We start from the raw sequence: 14755 nt of genomic DNA on the forward strand, positions 1-14755 counted from the left end.
CTTAAACTCCCATATTTCTTCTTAACAAATAGGACTGGCGCTCCCTATGGTGACATACTGGGTCTAATGAATCCCTTATCTAACAATTCTTGAAGTTAAACCTTTAATTCTCTTAATTCTGCGGGAGCCATTTTATAGGGTGGTATAGGGATTGGACTTGCTTGGGCACAATTTCTATTGAAAACTCAACTTCTCGCATTGGGGGCAATCCTAGAAATTCCTCAGGAAACACATCCCCAAATTCTTTGACTATCAACAAGCCTTTTATTTTTATAGGGTTTCCTATCTTTTCTTAAATGTGCGCTAGGTACCCATAAACTTCCTTTTCGCAACATTTTATCTATTTTTAAAGCAGAGACCCATTTCTTTTCGTTTGCCCTACCTTGCCCTCAATATTTAATAATCGAGTCTCCATCCCTGAGGCTGACTATTTTGGCCTTACAATCCATCAAGGCATTGTACTTGGTTAGGAAATCCATTCCTAGAATTACATCAAAATCTTGGATTTTGAGAAGGATTAAGTCTGTTAAAAACTTAGTTTCCCTTATTTGAAATTTCTTACTTTTATATCGTGATGTGGTTTCTAAAGACTTCCCCATAGGGGTTGCTATAATCATACAACAGTTTAGATCTTCCGGTTCTTCCCCTAGTATCTCGACTAATGCTTGTGAAATAAATGAATGACTAGCTCTTGAATCTATCAGGACATGCATAGAAAAACCAGAGGTAAACATGGTACCTTGAATAACAGTTGTGTCTTGCCGTGTTAAGTTGAAGACTCTTCCTTATTGAACTCTCAAGTTTCCTGTTGGCCCTTGAGGCTGCCCCGTCTCCTTTGGCTTTGGGCAATCTCTTGATAAATGCCTTGGTTGATTGCAGTTGAAGCAAATAGGTCCTTTCTTGGGATAATTCCAATTGCGATGCCTATCTTCCCCACAGTTGTAACAAACATTCATCCCTTGCTTGCAAGGCCTCTTAAAGTGTTGTTTGTTCATTTAAAATAGGGCTTGCTAGACTTAGATTAAATTTTCTTGGGATCCAACTTCTTTCCTATACTTGGCCTAGAATTGGAGGCTTGCTGGCCCGCTCCTTGGATAGAATTGATCCGATTCAAATTAGCCTCTGTTGTAACACCCCGCCTAGCACAGGTGTGCTACCATAAGGGAATCCCCAGAAATCTTTTTTTTTTTCCAAGTCTGTCACGCGTGGTGCCATGAGTACAATCTTCACATGTAGATGAAACACCCATCGCATACAATGGTCGGTGCCTACGGTGATTTCAAGAACAATCTTCACATGCAGGTAAGATTCTGGAAGAACCCAGTCTTACCCATTTAATCAACAAGATCAATAATCTTAAAACTAAACAAGACACATTGCAATGCAGCGGATACATTAACATCAAAATACTGAGGTTCTTACATAGTATTTCCACAACAAAATACGTATTACAAACTACCAAATGATAACAATGTTATCATACCACCGTTCATACATATTCCAAAATAGACACTAATACCTCCAAAGTGATACAATGACTACCAATCAAACACCATTGGCCCTCAACTGGCCATGTCCTTGCCTTCACAATAGTCCCTGGTTGAAACGTTGAATGTCCAAGGGCATAACCCAGGTTAGATGATAAAACATCTAAGTGATGGCATGAAACAGTTTACAAAATGCATAAAAGACATACGAGTATGGCATATACAGACACAACAACATGCAACACGTCTAACTTGATAAATCTCCCTGACATACTCAACCTTTTGTAAAAAATCCATTCCACACACCTTTAGGGTTGACCTTGCCGCGACATACTTAATCCCTCGAGTGCCATACTGTGTCACTCGTTCACCTGGATTAACCTTGTCCCATTCTCAAGAAGACTCCATCCTGTCCCCCAAGGACATAACAATAACACGAAAACTAATACCCCGATGATATGAAAATCACACGCAATGCACCGACTCTTTTATAAGTAAAAACAGTTGATGCAATATATCACATGTTCAATATGCAAATAATGCCACAAGTATATAAGTGAAACGCCATTGTAAAACAACCCAAGTTCTAGAGGGTATAACCGCTCACTAGAACTAGTACAATCACGTGTATCCTAAGCTCGGAAGGGTAAAATCGCTCACCTGAACCCACTACACACACTCTATCACACATTCAAGATAAGGTAAAGTTAGAACCAAACCATTCACCTCAATTCAGAAAAGTCCAGTTTTCACCTTGAAATGGATGCCTAATCATAAACACTCATGCTTGTACTTAACCTTGAGCCATGACATTCCCTAAACACCATGTTTAATTAAGAGCATCAAAATCCATTTTTCCTCAATTTTTCATAATTTTCTCCATTTTTCTCCCAATTTTCACCTCGATAATTCCAAAATAACTATCTCCTCAAATATTTTCCCAAATATTTTAACATGATAAATCCTAAAATAAATCAATAAAAATACTGGAAGAAAAATATAAAAAATGCCCCTTCTCACACGCCTAACGCGTGGGTGCCAGTAGTGTGTGGCGCGTGCAACTCACGCGCCACCTTCTTCTCCAATTTTTTGACCGCCGTCGGATGCTCCAATTCCAAAAAGCTCTCTATCCAGTCTCTCAAAAACATCCAAAATCATGATTGATTTTGAGTCTTCATCTTTGGCTGGAAACCTAGCTATTTATAGCAAAAATTCGGCCAAATTTCGACCAATCAGCGGCCAAGGCTTGGCCCCCAAGCCAGCCCATGCCGTATACGACCTCCCCCAGTTCCTCCCCGGCCGTCCCATCACCGAGATTGGCCTCCATGTGCAACTTTCACCCCCAGTTCCTGACATTGCAACTTTTGGTTTATTTCACTTTCACCCCTTATTTTCTTCATTTGACATTTCTGCCCTTTCCATAACACCCTTGATTAATCCAACTATACCACTAAGGCCCACAAGTTTTGTTCTTCTCATTTCATCCTTGAAATTTTTGAAAAACCATCGTTTAGAAAATTACACATAGGCTTGGTTGCCCGTTTTGACCATAAATCTCTTTGTTTCAACCTGAATTCATGCAAGGGTTGTTCTACCTATAAAATATTGGTCCTTAAGACACTCCGTTGACTCTTCAGATATCTCCTACGTCGATCCAGTTTTCTCAGTCCGGTCGACAGCTATATCGAAAACTGTTCCCGATTCCACTTTTTTTGACACCTAAAATCATAACTTGTACTACTCGTCAATACCATTATATTTTCCTTAATCATCCAGGGTCTGGGGTACTCCCTTCGATCGATTCAATTGCTTAAGACTACGATAGTGTATCCTATAGCCTCTTTCTTTCAAAAATTCTAGTTATACCCTTCATCAAATACTATTTATAGCCTCGAGAAATCCCTGGGTATTACATCTATGGTCATCACTTGCAGCACCACCACAGCATAGGACCTAGTATTTATATTGTTGAGGGCCTTTTGAATCCTTAGCTTTAATCCTCCCAGAAACTTCTGCGCCTTTATTCTCTCGTCTGACTCATATATTGACATATACTTAATTAGCCGAGTATAAGCGTCTTTGTATTGTGCCACAGACATGTCTTGATCTTGTTTTAATTCCATGAATTCTCTATCCTTGGTTATCCTCAGGCTAAGAGGAAAATACTTGTCGTTAAATAGTTCTTTGAATTGCTCCCAACTGACGTATTGTGTTCCTGCTTGTGCCTGGCCGAGCATTGTTCGCTTCATTCCTTTCCACCATCTGTTGGGCTTGTCTTGCAACATAAAGGTTCACAATTAACCTTTCCATTTTCACCATAGTGAAGGTGGTCAAGTAATTTCTCGGTCTGCTCAATCCAAAATTCCCCTTCATTGGGGTCAGCCCCGAGCCTTCCTTGAAAAATGACAGGTTTTGTTGATGGTACAAGCCCAACATATTGGCTGTTTGGCCTCCTTGGGGTTGCATTCCTTGCATGACCCTTACCATGCTCCCCACTATCCTTTCAATTTGGTCTACCCAATTGTCGTTCATTATTTCTTCCTCCCAACTCGAGCTACTTCCGAGAATGTCGTTAGCACGTTCCTCAATATTGTCTCATTGACGGTTTGGTGTTGGAGGTTTGATAGAGCGCATATTTTCATATTATTTAGCCCTCATATTTAGTCTTTTTGCACGTTAGTTGTATCATTTTATTCATCTTTGTAACACCCTGTCTCGCCAAGCGTGTCACTATAAGGGTATTCTCGGGATTTCTTTTTTTTTTTTCCTCTTTAAGTTCAACACGCGCGGTATTTCAAGAACAATCTTCACATGCAGAAACAAAACCCCGCGAACCCCAGTCTTGCCCGTTTAACTATCAAGATCAATAATCTTAAACTAAACGAGTCTTAATACAACGCAGCGGATACACTAATACCAAAACACCATAATTCTTACATTGTGTTTCCATAGCAAAATATGTAATACAGATCAAATGATAAAATTGCTATTATACAACTGTTCATTTACAACCTGAAATGCATATTAAATCCTCCAAACGTTACAACGACTTAACAAACTAAGCACCATTGGGCCTCAACCGGCCACATCCTTGCCCTCGCAGCAGTTCCTGGCTGGAACATTAAACGTTCCAGGGGCATAGCCCAAGTTAGATGATAAAACATCTAAGTGACGGTATAGAAACAGATTATACAATGCATGAGAGACACACGAGCATGGCACATTCAGACAAGCGGCAACATGCAAAACATGTCTAACTCGAGATATCACCTTGACATACTTAATCCCTCGAATGTCCCACTGTGGCACACGTTCACCTGGTCCAACGTTAATCCCTCGGGTGCACCGTCGTGACACCCGTTCACCTGGTTTAACATTATTCCCTCGAGTGCCCCCAGTGTGACACCCGTTCACCTGGATTAACATTGTCCCAATCTCAAGCAGACCCCATCCCGCCCCATACGGACCCAACGATGCAATTAAACTTGACCCCAAATGATATGAAAATTTACACGCCATGCACCAACATTTTAAAATAAAACAGTTAATGCAATGAAGCAAATATCGACACAATGATCATAAGTAAAAGCCTTGTAAAACAATTTATGTCTAGGAGGGTATAATCGCTCACTAGAACTCACCACAAGCACCTAAAACACTTCTAAGACAAGGAAAAGTTGGAATCAAACCACTCACCTCGAACGTATTCGGATTGCCTCGATCCTCGTGCACGGCCTCGATTTACGTGCCAAACCCCAAATACTTGAACTTGTGCTCAACCTCCAGCCAAGATACTTCCTAAATATCATATTTAATTGAGGAAGCATTAAAATCCATTTTCCTCAATTTTTCCTTAATTTTCTCTATTTTCTCCCAATTTTCTCCTTGATAATTCCAAAATAATTATTTCCTCAAACATTTTCCAAAATGTTTCAACATGATAAATCCTCAAATAAATTAACAAAAATACTGGAATTAAAATTACTGAATTACCCTTTGGCACGCGCTCTCACGCGCCTAGCGCGTGGCTGCGCGTGAAGGCTGGCGCGTGCAGCCACGCGCCACCATCTTCTCCAATTTTCCGGCCGCCGTCGACGTCTCCGATGCCCAAACAAAAGATACCCCCTTGAAGCCCTTGGAGAATCGATCCTAATGGCATGATTTTTGTGCCGAAACGTCACCGGAAAACGCCCCAAACGGGTAGTTACAGGCGGCCAGTGGCGGTCCGCCACCCGTTCTCGGCCAAGCCTCGTTTGGCCTCTAAGTTGATCCAAAATGCTTCAAAACACTCCCATTTTCTTCTCCTTGACACAAGGATCAGAAACCCCTTAATCAATCTCCCAAAATCATTCGAAAACAAGGTCGATTTCACGCCCCAAAATCCGAAACCCTCGGCCCCTTTTATACCCAAAAACCGATCGAATTCCGGCCAATCAACGGCCTCAACTTGGACCCCAAGCATCCCATCGCCGTATACGACCTCCCCCGAACCTCCCTCGGCTGTCCAATCTCCAGATTTGGCCTCCATGTGCGTGGATTTGCGGCGGCCACCTTCCTTCGCGTTCACACCATCATTTTCCATTTATTACACTTTGGCCCCCAATTTCTTTAAACGACACTTCTGCCCTTTTCACAACACCCCTGATAAATCCAAATATACCACTAAGTCCCTCAAGCTTAGCACATCTCGTTTGACCCTCGAAATTCCTGAAAAATTACCGTTTTGACCTTCCTCTGGCAGATTTAGAAAACTGCACTTAGCCCCGGCTGGTTAAATTGACCCTAAATCCTTTAATTTAACCTGAAATCGCTTAAGGGTTGTTTTATACTTAAAATATTAGTCCTTGACACGTTCCGTTGACCTTTTCAGATATCTCTAACGTCGATTCGATTTTCTCAGCCCAGTCGACAGCTGTACCGAAAACTGTTCTTGATCCAATTTCTTTCATCACTAAAAATCATAATTTGAATCACTTGTCGATATTGTATAATTTTCTTTGGCTATCTAAGGTCCGAGTTACTCCCTCTGACTGATTTAATTATCTAAAACTGCGTTAGTGTATCATATAGCCTTATTCTTTCGATAATTCCCGTTATACCCTTCATTAAAAATCATTTATACTCTTAATAATTTCTCGGGTATTACAATCTTGATTTTATTTTATTTTATTTTATAGGAATTGGGCTTCACACTATTTTATCTTATTTTGGACAGATTAGGGCTTCCTGGGTCATGAGAAATTTTGATGGCAAGAAGGGAAACAAGGAGATTGGAGACAAAGAAGCAACCAATGTGCTGACAGATTTGACCTTCTATGCTTCTTTCAAGTTTTTGGCCAAGATACAATCCCAGAACGTGAATTATGTCTTCAGAGATATTGTAGAGGACTTCTTGGGATTTCTGGAATGGTATGGTTTGTCCAAATCCAAGTTCGTTTGGGCCTCCAAACAGCGCTTCAAAGTCGGGACCAGAAAGTTGGGTTAAATTAGGAAAGCTGCACAGATGCTGAATCTTTAAAAGGCCATAACTTGGGAGTCCGATATCCAAATCAAGTGATTTAAAATCCAAAATTCATCTACTCTTCGTGATATACAATTTTAATGAAGGGGCCGAAGCCCAGAGAGCACTTTATACTATTCGAAATCAGCTGTGAAGTTACGGTAACCTAGGGTTTCCTCCCTATGCTCTATTTAAGCACATTAAGTGGCCGATTTTGGGATTCTTCTCACGATTTCAACCAAGAAGATGGAAGGATAATTTTCTTGTGATTCGCTACATTCTCATACCTCTTGCCCGGTTTGAGTCTCGATCATATTGTTGAATCCGATTTGGAACTCGATTTTCATGTTTTAATTGATGATTCTGTTTCTTTTCCTTCTCTAAGTTTATGTATATTTCTTTTATGCGATTGTGTGAATGCATGCATGATCTTTGGATGGTTTTAATTGATGTACTCGGTTGAGGCTTTGATTAGAAAGAAACGGTATATTTGTATGAGCAATTGCTCGATTGGATTTAATCTTTTACGGTTGTAGAAGAGTTTTTCAAATCAAAAGAAAATCAAACCAAAACAGATTGTTTTCATAAATGAGATGAGGATTACCATGGTAAGGAGGTAGGGTTTGTAGCGGGTTACGTTTTACTTCATCGTTGTTTCATTCTTGAACGTTTATATTTCAGTTTTCATCACAACCCCCCTCGTTTAGTCTTGTTTTGACAGATCCGTTTGAGGTTCGTTGGGAGACGACTTTGGGTTGCACCCTTATTGCAAATCCGAATCTATATTTCATCTAATCTATCGTTGTTCGACAGCACCGATCAGATTTTGGCACCGTTGCCGGGGAACCGTCAAATTGTTCTGCCATAACAAGATTTGTTTTCTGTCTTCCTTTTTCTTTTTAGTTCTCTTTCATTCTTTGTTGCTTTCTTTTGTTGCTTCTTCGTATCTTTCTCTTTGGTTTCTCTTTTCTTTTATTTCCTTGTTGATTCTTTGTGTTTTCTTTGTTCATTCTTTGTGTTTTTCTTTTCGGTTTGCTTGTTTTCTGTGTTTTTTTTGCCATAAACAGCATTGTTCACTGCCGACGACTATATCGGAATGCCCTGATTTTTGGTGTCCAAAGGAATGGGGATGTGGGGAGAAATAGTCACTGTTATACAGTGAGGAGGGCGTATTTTGGCCAAAATCCAACTTTTAGACCACTTTTTGGGCCATTTTGTGTTTTCTTGGTGTGTTTATGTGATTTTTCCTTGTGTGTTTTGTTTTGTTTTTGTTCTTGTTGATATTTAATGCATGACCAGATCATCTAAGGGTGACCTAATTGATTTAGATCCAGAAATTGATAGAACCCTTAGGCGACAAGCAAGAGAACTTAGATCTCAAGATAGGGCAGTGACTAATAGTGTCTTTCCCACTGTTTCTGATACTGCGTTTGAGTTCCAACCTAAACTGATCAATATGGCTGCCAATGAAAACAATGGCAATGAGAATGGGAATAATGCTAACAGAACTATTAGAGAATTGGTTGCCCCTGATGTGCATTATCAACCCTTGTGTATTCAGTATCCCCAATTGGAGGCAAACTTTGAAGTGAAATCTGGATTGATACATTTGCTTCCTAAGTTTCATGGTCTTGCAGGTGAAGATCCACACAAGCATTTGAAGGCGTTTCATGTTGTATGCTCCACCATGAGGCCACAAGGGGTTGATGAAGAACAAATAAAACTAAGGGCATTCCCTTTCTCTCTTGATGGAGCTGCTAAAGACTGGCTGTATTACTTGCCACCTGCTGCCATTACCAATTGGGATGGTCTGAGGAGAATATTTCTGGAGAAGTTCTTCCCTACTTCCAGGACAGCAGCCATCCGAAAAGGACATTTGTGGCATTCGACACATAGATGGAGAAAGCTTGCATGAGTATTGGGAGAGATTCAAGAAGCTGTGTGCTAGTTGCCCTCATCATCAGATAAGTGACCAGCTCCTCATTCAATATTTTTATGAAGGTTTGCTCCCCATGGATGGGTCGACTACGAAGAAATTCACAGTGAACGGGCAGCGGCTTAAGCAATTCTATGAGAGCTTTCAGGAGCATACTGTGGAGGAGCTGCATCTCCTCAACGCCGCCTACAATTGACAAACTCAGGCTGTTTCTCTCTCCTTACTTTTCTTAGTTGTCCTATACCTGATTCTTGTTGCATGCTTACATTGAGGACAATGTAATGTTTGAGTGTGGGGGGGAGTTTTAGAATAGAAGTTTCTTTTCAAAAAAAAAAAAGATTTTTGACAAAATGGGGCAAATTGAGTTTGAAAGAATTTGGCATGATTAGAAAGTTGATCTTATCTTTTTGGGCTCTCAAGTAAATTGGCAATGAGTTTGGCTTAGTGGGTTGATTGAGGTAGTCTTTGTGAGGATATTTGTGCTTGTTCTTTCTTATGATATGCGTGCATTCACTAATTATGGGTATCACTCTAGAGCTTGTTTTGAATCTTTATTGAAGCTATCAGTGCTCGTGCATGTGAACAGATTATTAAGGCACTCTTTCATTTTACAAAAAAAAAAAACAAAAAAAAAAAAAAAAAATCTTTCCCCTTCTTTAGGTTGAAGAACATTCATTGCATCCTTTGATTATGGCAACATATTAAGCAAGTCCTTTGGAATCAAAAAGAAAAATAGATAGAAAGGCCAAAGGCCAAGGTGAGATGGAGCGTAAAACGCACTCGCCAAGTTGAGATGGAGCGTAAAGCGCACTCACCAAGGTTGGGATGGAGCGTAAAACGCACCCACCATGCATGAAAAAAAAAAAAAGGATCTATTTTCTACTTGCTTAATAGTTCTTCATTGATCTTGGGTTGTCCTGAATGTTTTCTTTCTTCCTAAGGTTTACTTTTCATTGTTATCTTCCTATCCCTTTCACCTTACCATGTTGGAGCCATGAATAAAAGTCCTTTTGATTTGCATGCATAAAGCATTGAGAGTGGAGATTTAGAAGATGAGCATATCTGGTAGTGGAATTATGATTGGGTGGAGTTAGGCATAGCATGTGAGAAACTTGACAGCATGTTCTTATAAGGTTCTGCTTATTTTGACTCGTCTTGCCAAGTAAAATTGCCATGCTACTTGTTTGTCTGGGAAGTGTAAGAAAGATGATCTTTGAGTGTTGAATTCCTATAAAACTTGCCGTGCCTCTCATTTTCCATTTTTCACATCCATTTTGTTATTGAGTGTTAGTGTCTAGTGTTTTGCCCAGGATTGCAAAAGTCTAAGTGTGGGGGAATTTGATAGAGCGCATATTTTCATATTATTTAGCCCTCATATTTAGTCTTTTTGCACGTTAGTTGTATCATTTTATTCATCTTGATTTTGTTTTATTTTATTTTATAAGAATTGGGCTTCACACTATTTTATCTTATTTTGGACAGATTAGGGCTTCCTGGGTCATGAGAAATTTTGATGGCAAGAAGGGAAACAAGGAGATTGGAGACAAAGAAGCAACCAATGTGTTGACAGATTTGACCTTCTATGCTTCTTTCAAGTTTTTAGCCAAGTTACAATCCAAGAACGTGAATGATGTCTTCAGAGATATTGTAGAGGACTTCTTGTTATTTCTGGAATGGTATGGTTTGTCCAAATCCAAGTTTGTTTGGGCCTCTAAACAGCGCTTCAAAGTCGGGACCAGAAAGTTGGGTCAAATTAGGAAAGCTGCACAGATGCTGAATCTTTAAAAGGCCATAACTTGGGCGTCAGATATCCAAATCAAGTGATTTAAAAGCCCAAATTCATCTAAGCTTCCTGATCTACAATTTTTGTGAAGGGTCCGAAGCCCAGAGCTCACTTTATCCTATTAGAAATCGGCTGTGAAGTTGCGGTAACCTAGGGTTTCCTCCCTAAGCTCTATTTAAGCACATTAAGTGGCCGATTTTGGGGGTGGCCGATTTTGGGATTCTTCTTACGATTTCAACCAAGAAGATGGAAGGCTAATTTTCTTGTGATTCGTTACATTCTCGTACCTCTTGCCCGGTTTGAGTCTCGGTCATATTGTTGAATCTGATTTGGAACTCGATTTTCATGTTTTAATTGATGATTCTGTTTCTTTTCCTTCTCTAAGTTTATGTATATTTCTTTTATGCGATTGTGTGAATGCATGCATGATCTTTGGATGGTTTTAATTGACGTACTCAGTTGAGGCTTTGATTAGAAAGAAACGGTATATTTGTATGAGCGATTGCTCGATTGGATTTAATCTTTTACGGTTGTAGAAGAGTTTTTCAAATCAAACGAAAATCAAACCAAAACAGATTGTTTTCATAAATGAGACGAGGATTAACGTGGTAAGGAGGTAGGGTTTGTAGCAGGTTACGTTTTACTTCATCGTTGTTTCATTCTTGAACATTTATATTTCAGTTTTCATCACAACCCCCCTCGTTTAGTCTTGTTTTGACAGATCCGTTTGAGGTTTGTTGGGAGACGACTTTGGGTTGCACCCTTATTGCAAATCTGAATCTATATTTCATCTAATCTATCGTTGTTCGACAGCACCGATCAAGGTTCTACTGTGAATGTTCAGCGAGTGTTTACCATCTACAAACATGGTTTTCCTATTAGCTCATGCAAATTTCTCACCCATCGAATATTCAACTTAGAAACTCATCATTAATCCAAATAGTGGAGCATAATTTTCATAGATTCTCAAAATATCATGGGTACTACTCTATTTAATACAATAAAAAAAAAACTAGTACAACTACTAAATGTCCTATCACTTAGGACTAGAGAACCGCCAAATCCATGCATTGGCTTCGTCCTCAAACTCTACGACAGGCCATTCATGATCACTTCGCAATTCCTGTAAATCCATCTCATCATCAGAACTGTTATATTCGAATTCAAGTGGATTGTTTTCAATCTCCATTTCTACCACGTTTTCTTCTCCTTCTTCATCTTTGCTTGGGTATTCCTCTTCTTCTTCATACAATTCATCCAATAAGTGATGAATCCTCTCACAAAAATAGAAAAATAAGTTAAACTCTTCATTCTGCTGAACCCATTTGGCAAATGCTTTCAATTCTCCTTCCAAGATGTCTATCAGAAAATTTATCTGAAACTGAGCTAAGCCAGGCCTTTGGTGGTAGCTAGGTGGTATATCCTCAATAATATCTTCCATTTTTGCTAGAAACTCATCCATGTTCTCGTCGGGATCTTGTTCCATTGAGTTAAGTTTGTTGGCCCAATGATCTACTAGAACCTGATTAGGGAAGTTTCCAACCATATTGACACATCATCATGAAATCCATTAGCAATTCTATATGTAAAACCTATGATTCTAATTTCCTCAAGCCATCACTAAGGTTTAATAAATCATACCTCACTAGGTTTTCTACTAAGTTTGCTCTGATATCAACTGTCACACCCCACTTTTCCGGACGTGTTATAACTTAGAAAATTTCGGGCTATATTTTTCTTTTTTGAATAATCTCAGCATAATACAAACTCCCAAAATTCCCATTTACCTATCTAGCATGGAGGTCATTATACATCATATACGCTAGACTAGGTGTTCATCAATAGCGGAAGCAAGAATCAAACCTAACCTTTAACATTAATAGCAAATTCGTTCATACATCAATAGCTTTTAAAACATTTCAAATTCAGAGTAGTAGACTTAATTACATAACTGTATAACCATAAAGCATAAATAACATGCACTTAAGTGCCATCACATGCTTCTTCCATGCTCGCTTCAACTACGACTTCATCTAGAACATTTGAATATTTTAGGGGCATAACCTGAGTTAGATAATGAATCATCTAAGTAAGGTTACAATAATCACGACTCGTGTATGGATGCAACTGCAAAATATCATCATTCCATTCGTTTGAGCCAACTGCACCTTAATGCTACACCCTATTTTTATGGCTTCCTAACCATGACGAGGTGTATGGGTACACCCTTGGTGGAGCAACTATGCCGGCCCATACTCTCAAACATATGCGATGCATGGTCAACAAATCTTGGTAAACAGATGCACATTTCATCATAACATGTAAATGCAATCTATATGACATATTCACATCATGGTATGACAACATGATGATTCATTTACATAAACTAGGTATTGGGGTAGAACCACTTACTTTTGCACAAAATTCAATACATATTGAAACACGTGCATAGCCTCGATTTTTGAGCCAAACCTCAAAATTTTCACTTAATCATTTCACCTCAAGCCTCAAAGAAACCTATCCATTATGTTTATTTAAATAAATATCAAAACCTAATTTCCCATAATTTCTTCACATTTATCTCTATTTTCTTCCTATTTTTTGTTAGTGTAGGTGCTCTAGACCCAATCAGATTGGGCATGTTGTACACTGACAATTGTAATCATGTTTATTATTTGAATAAGGAGTTGTTCAAATTCACAAGAATTCATTCTATTACTTTCTTGTTATTATTGTAATAACCGAATGAAACTAGATAGAAGTCCATATGATGTATACTGTGAATAATCTATGAAGATGTGAGATGATGCATCACAGTTTCTAGACATCATTAAACGTCCCAAGTCATAGCAATGTCAAGAATGGACATTGACAATTGCTGTAAGACTTGTATGTGCTATGTTTTTGCTATGTGATAGCAATGGGGGTCTCACACCCATAGGCATAGGGATGCCTAGACAAGTACATAGGTGACCAATGTTGGAGAACGTGTCACTGGACATGACTCGTCATGAGAATTCATTTTTGTTATATGTTGATGGTATTCTCATACGAGATGGGTGTAACTAATCCTTGGACTTGAGGTTGTCACGGTCATCTCATAAGAAGACCGATATGCTTTGACGTCGTTTCAATGGGCCTAGATAAAGGCTGCACGTGGGCGATCGTTGGGCATATCATGAGGCTTGTGGAGATGGGTGTATAACCAAGATGGGACTCGTCTATCCCTTGATAGAGGATGATGTATCTAAGGCGCCTTCGGTGGATATTCACTTTAAATCCATGGCCATGGTGAAAGAGATCAATAAGGAGTTATTGATTTACTTTCTAATTAAGTGAAGATATCCGGAAGACCGAAGAAAACTCATGTGATCGTTATCAAGCAACACATCGCCATACTTGAGATCATATAAGATACATTGACGAGAGGATCGAATTACACGGTAACCATGCTCGTGAAAGGTTATTTGCGGATTATGAATCCTTCTGAATAATTGGGTAGGCATGATGCCTTGCTAGAGGCCAATCTTGTCTTATGTGTTTGTACCGACACATTGCCAACATATTCGGAAGCCTAATGAGTCATACGCAATAGGCACGGTCCCTGGCTTAAACCAGGAGAGTGGACGTATGGTTAAGTGAGACACTTCGGCAAGAAATTTTGCCGTCGTAGGTTCTCATGGAAAAAGAACAAATAGACGTAATGATTAAATATAACGAGGAGTCGTCATAATGGAAAGAGTTTCCTAAAAATGGCAATTGATTAAATTAGGAAGGACTTTCTAATTTAATAATTTTCTATTTGTTGGAGTGGCAAATAGGAAATAAAATATATTTGGACTTAAGTTAATATTTGGACTAAATTAGATTTGGGACAAATATTAAATTAAATATTATATTTGGACTAAATTGGATTTGGGCCAAATATTAAAATAAATATTATATTTGGAATAAATTAGATTTGGGCCAAATATTAAATATTATATTTGGACCAAATTAGATTTGGGCCAAATAATAAATAAAATATATTTGGGCTTGAATTATATTTG

The sequence above is a fragment of the Diospyros lotus genome, chromosome 15, assembly GCF_014633365.1.
Source record: "Diospyros lotus cultivar Yz01 chromosome 15, ASM1463336v1, whole genome shotgun sequence".
NCBI classification, from domain to species: Eukaryota; Viridiplantae; Streptophyta; class Magnoliopsida; order Ericales; family Ebenaceae; genus Diospyros; species Diospyros lotus.